Here is a 6000-nt window from a genome sequence, read left to right as displayed (position 1 = left end):
TTTATTTGTTCTAGGCTGATTTTTCCCTTTGAAGACCGCATGTATCTTTATTTCTAAGACAGATCTAGTAGTGGTAGTAAACACAGACTTTACCTCACTTTCACAACTTGCCAGACAGCTTCACTGACGTATCTGATCATTCCTAACTCCCTTTATTAATATTTCAGCCACTTCTAAATTTCCAGAAACAGATAGCATCTCATTTATTTTCCATACCGTATTCAGGAATGGGTCCGACTGTTAATAAATACTTTAACGTATGTGACACATTAATTCCAGTATTTTTAATAGAAGAGAAATTTAGAGAGAGAGGATATTTTGGATAACACAGATCTCAGCACATAAGTCTTCTAGTGTGATCATAAACTGCAAGAAAATAGAAACGTGTAAAACATACAGACACCTCTTGAATGAGGAAATTCTCAAACCTCCAAGTTGTCTTTGAAAGCAATAACCAAGTTTATTCCACAGTTGATGTGTAAGAAGAGCTAGAATAGAGGCTTATTCCTATCATATATCACTAATTCAATTTTCCATCAGATTTATCATCTCTCAAAGATTATGGAGTAGGGGCCGGCCCTGTGGCTTAGCGGTTAAGTGCGCGCGCTCCACTACTGGCGGCCCGGGTTTGGATCCCGGGCGTGCACCGACGCACCACTTGTCCGGCCATGCTGAGGCGGCATCCCACATACAGCAACTAGAAGGATGTGCGACTATGACATACAACTATCTACTGTGGCTTTGGGGAGAAAAACAAGGAGGAGGATTGGCAATAGATATTAGCTCAGGGCCGGTCTTCCTCAGCAAAAAGAGGAGGATTGGCATGGATGTTAGCTCAGGGCTGATCTTCCTCACAAAAAAAAAAAAAAGATTATGGAGTAAAACATCTATGTAAGTATTTTAACATATACCTAGGGTTTTAATTTCTAGACAGTACTTTGTCATAAAAATATGTTCATGAAAAGAGATTATGACAGCTAACTTGGGAGTAGGTGTTTTAGGAGAGCATAGATCAACACAGTAATATATTTAAATACTAAGAGAATATAGTTGTGAATAGTTAGAATATTTAAGGCCTTATTTAAGTTAATCTACAATCATTGGTGTTTGAATACCAATAATAGCTAATCTTTATTGAACCCATGCTGTATGCCAAGCATCTTATACAGTGTCATACATGCATAACCTCATTTAATCCTCAGAACAAACCTAGTGGCTTGATAGTGATATAATTCCCATCTTCCAGGTGAAGAATATGGGGCTCAGAGAGGCAAAGCAACTTATGGAAAGTCACACAACTAGTAAGTAACAAAGTAAGAAATCAAAACTACTTGTACTTGAAACCAAAGTCTGTGTTCTGAGCTACTGTCCTAAGACAGCAGCAATCTCAAAAACCTGTATGTGCCTAGGAAAATAGGGTTTTTTAAAACATTTCTTGTATAAACTAAAACAGATACAGAAAATCTCACTGAACAAATTAGTTTAATGAGTTATTATAAGGCAAATCACCCCTTAAACTACCACTTAGGTCGAGAACTTTGCCAGCCTCTCCAGAAGCCCCTCCATGTGCCATGCATGGTATCTGTATGATACAAGCACTTCCCTTTTAGTGGCCAGAGGGGGTGTGAGCAAGGAATGCAAAAATCCTTTGAGCTTGTTTCCTTGTCTATAAAATACGGTTGATAATTCTTAACCCATCCTTCACAGGGCTGTTGTGAGGATTAACTCTGGCTGTGAAAGGACGCTGGGAACTGTGAGGCTTAACAGTAGTGGTAATAATGGTGGTAAGCTGTGGAAGTCAGCAATTATCAACAGCAATGTTTCTCATTACCTTTATACCTGGGATCAGGAATAGGGTAAACAAATTCCAAGGACTTTTAGATCTACATAAAGTGATTTGTAATGTATTAGTTTTTAAAAGTCATATTGCTGTATAATCTCCAACTAAAAAGTAATCATCTTGGCTCCAAAATCAGATATACCATAATCTTTGGTCAGCAAGACCATCTATTTCCTACACACCAGAACATCTTTTCCCTTGAGCTGCTGCCTGTTTACCAGCAGGTAAGGTCCAAGAGGCAAGACCCCGAGAATGGCTTAAATGAGTTTCCTAATTGAGAAGGATGCCTGACAACTGAGTTGAATGAAGAGTTCCATCCCAAAACTAAACACAGACTGTTTACACAATCAAAGCAGTCTCATTGTAAAATGAAATGTAGAATTGAGAGTTTGAAGTTAGTTGATAGAAACAGCTAGAGAATGCGGAATTCCTTGGGGAGCTGATTTCTAGCAGGGCTGACAACAATAGTGACCAGCCTCCAGCGTCTGTTCCTGTGTAAAGAGACCAGGGCTAAAACCTTGGCCTGCAAAGGTCCGGCGGGTGGGTGTGTGGAGGGCAGCCTCTGCTTGGCCCTCCTAGGGCCTCCTGAGGGGAGAGTGCGTGCAGTGTGCCAAATGCTCCCGTGCTCCAGCGACTGGGAAGTCCAGATTTCCCTATGAAATCAGATTTTAAATATGGGCTACCCATGCAAAGTTTTTAAAACCAAGGGGGCCATGAAGAAAGTACCTGTGGACTAGATTTGACCCCAAGGTTGCTAGTTTGCTGCCTCAGGAAAAAAAAATACATCTGAAGTTCAGCCCCCTTGAAAGAAGTGGTACAAGGAATGGGATGTGGATGTGCTAATGAGTTAATTGTTGTCATCAGTATTGTTAAATGACTGAACTCCTCGTGCAGCGTGTGGTAGCTTCACCATCAGGTCCACTCACGCTGCTTTTACCAGAGGAGGGAGGCCAGGACTTCAGAGAAGCTCGCTGTTATGGACTGAATGTTTGTGCCGGCCCCCCTGATTCATATGTTGAAGCCCTAACCCCCGCGTTTTTGGAGGTGGGGCCTTTGGCAGGTAATTAGGGTTAGATGAGGTCTTGAGGGTATGCCCCTCATGATGGGATTAGTGCCCTCATAAGAAGAGACACCAGGGAGCTTGTGCTCTCTCCCTGTGTGTACACAAAAAAGAAATCGTGTGAGCACACAGTGAGAAGGTGGCTGCCTACGAGCCAAGAAGAGAGGCCTCAGGATGAAACCCACCTTGCCAGAATTTTCATCTCAGACTTCCCAACCTCCAAAACTGAGAAATAAATTTCTGTTGTTTAAGCACCCAATCTGTGGTGTTTTGTGATGGCAGCCTGGGCTGACTATGACACTAGTGCTGCCTGGAGGACCAGAGGCAGAAGGGAGAGGAGAGTTTGCTCATAGATTAGTAGGACAAGGGGCTAGTCAGAACCAGAGCCACCGGAGCATTGATTGGACTTGGTATACATTCAGCTTAGGCACCTCTGGAAACAACTGACAGCCTGTCCTGAAGCTGGGGAGGCCCCCAAATCCGGTCTACAGCATACACCAAAACTGGGAATGGGCGCTGGGTTAGAACCAGGGAACTGGCTGGTTCCTGGGAAAAAAATGTGTCTTTCTGGTTTTGTTGGTTTTTTTAAAGCATGTGTTAAATCTTGAGTATCCAGGTTATATCAGAGTCACTGCTGGATGCCCAAGTACCTCGGTGTTGATTGTAAATAAATCCATCTATATAAAGTCCATCTTTGTTCACATCAACCCCCAAATGGTTGTGTGGACTCGTAGTTGAATTCTGTGTCCCTCTTGAGGTCTTGTGTCACCCAGTCTGTTTAAATGAGAGCAAGAGAGAGGCAGCAAGTTGCCCTGGAGCCAGCATGGGCTCTGGAGTTGGGCCTCCAGGCTGTAGTTCCGGCCTGCTTGCCTTTAAATGGGGGTCATTAATGCCCCCCTCACAGTGGGGTTCTGTAGATCAGAGATAATGGATGGAAACACCCAATATAGTGCCAGCCTCTTAAACGGTGAGGTGGTGTCAGGGGAAAAAGCACTGGCTTGGCAGGCAGGAACTGCCCTAGTTAGGTTTCTGGCCTTGGGTATCAATTCCTTCTATAAAATGCCTGGGTTGGTCTGGTCAGGAAATATTTTGCTGTTAAGAATCTGATGAAAGATAATTAAGTCCTCTACACAAAAACGTACAAAAACACATATTTTAAAAATATTAGAGGGGCCAGCCCAGTGGCGTAGCAGTTAAGTTTGCTCGCTCCGCTGCGGTGGCCTGGGGTTCGCAGGTTTGGATCCCGGGCACGGACCCATGCACCGCTTATCAAGCCGTGCTGTGGCGGCGTCCCATATAAAGTAGAGGAAGATGGGCACGGATGTTAGCCCAGGGCTAATCTTCCTCACACACACACAAAAAAAAATCGAAAATATTAGAGAACTCAGTGCGACTCTAACCCCAGTTAAAAACCCCAGAGCTAGATCACTCCTAAGAACTTGATATTGTTTCGCACAAATAACTAACTATGATTATCATGAAACAGACTCTATCCTCCATTGTAGTGGAAACATCCAGGAACCTATCCTGTTCATCAGTGCTTTCCTATTGCTAATTTTACTACATATATTGTTTAATATGCTATTTAACATTTAGAGCAAAGAACTTCACATCTGGATTATTGACCATCCACTAACTTCCCAATTCAGGGAGTAAAGGTGGGGCTGGGTTACTGTGGGGACCAGGGACCCGTAAATACAGAAAGAAGGATGGCCAATTTAAAACGTTTGTTTTTCCACCAAGCTTACAAAAGATGTGTACATTTCTGTCATTTTTACAAAGCCCCAGTTCGGGGAAATAGCTTTGTAAGAGAAGAGAAAAGCCCCAGAACTGTTAATGGAAAGTCTCAGTTATATATACAAATAAGAATATTTATGCTTACATTTTTTTAACATTAAAACAGTATATGGTTTATATAACAAGGTTTTGTGGTTACTGTGTGTAAGGAGTTTTCAGTTATTCTCCAAGGCCAGTATTTATAAAATCTAACGTCTGCAGGGAACATTGCCTCCTCCCCTGGCCCCTGCCGAGCGTGGCCATGTCTGCACGGGGGGAGAGGAACCCCGTGCCCTCAGCCTCTTTATTTCGGGGAAAAGGTGATGAAGATATGGCTGAGTCAGCGAACGGATGAGTCATTTATTCTCAAAAAGAAATGTCATAGGGAAGGAATTCTACAAATATTTAGTGTGCATAAATTCAGTCATGTTGCTCCAACTAGAACTTAAGTTTAAACCTCAGTCTCACACTTTAATATTTTACGAGACTCAAAACAGCCTTTTGTATACATCTATCCAGTTTCCCAGCGCTCCAAGACAGGAAATGGAGCATATTCCCTGCTTTTAAATATGAGTTGACCAGAGACTATCTTGTCAGCCCTAAAATGATCAAGATGAGTTCATTATGCACTTCTTGAGTTTAGAGCAGAAACGTTTGTCAGCTGCTACAGGGCTGGATGATACCACACCCTCCATGTGATGGGGACTTTTCTAAAGCAGCTTAGTGTGATGGAAAACCTTTGAAGTCAGACTTTAGAGTGCATGCTAACAAGTGTATATACCTCCAAGCAGGAGAGGAGAAGCATGAAAGAGGCCAAAACAGGAAGGAAAAAGGCAACTTGGAGAAAACAATGAAGGAAGAAGAAAACATTGGAGAAGAAAGCTATCATTAATACCCTCAGAGATAAACATTGCATCCACAAAACGAGAGGATGCCACTTATTTTTTTTTCAGAGAACTAAAATCAGGTCTTATAAATTAAAAAAAAATTAAAATAGCAGAAATGAAGAACAATGGAAGACATTGAGAGATAAAGTTGAGGAAGTTTCCTTAAGAAGCAGAGTAAAAAGAGATGGAAACAGGAGACAAAAGTTAAAACAAACAAGAGGTCCAGTCTGAGGCCCATAATCCAAAACACCTAGGTCTAGAAAGAGACACTAGTTTTGAAAAGGAGATGTTATGGACTGAATGTTTGTGTTCCCCCAAATTCATATGTTGAACTCCTAACCTCCAAGGTGATTGGTATTAGGAGGCGGGGTCTCAGAAGTGATTAGGTCATGAGGGTGGAGCCCTCAAGAATGGGATTAGTGCCCTTATAACAGGGA

The sequence above is a fragment of the Diceros bicornis genome, chromosome 2 (assembly GCF_020826845.1).
Source record: "Diceros bicornis minor isolate mBicDic1 chromosome 2, mDicBic1.mat.cur, whole genome shotgun sequence".
NCBI classification, from domain to species: domain Eukaryota; kingdom Metazoa; phylum Chordata; class Mammalia; order Perissodactyla; family Rhinocerotidae; genus Diceros; species Diceros bicornis.
Note: the sequence above shows the minus strand (reverse complement) of the source record.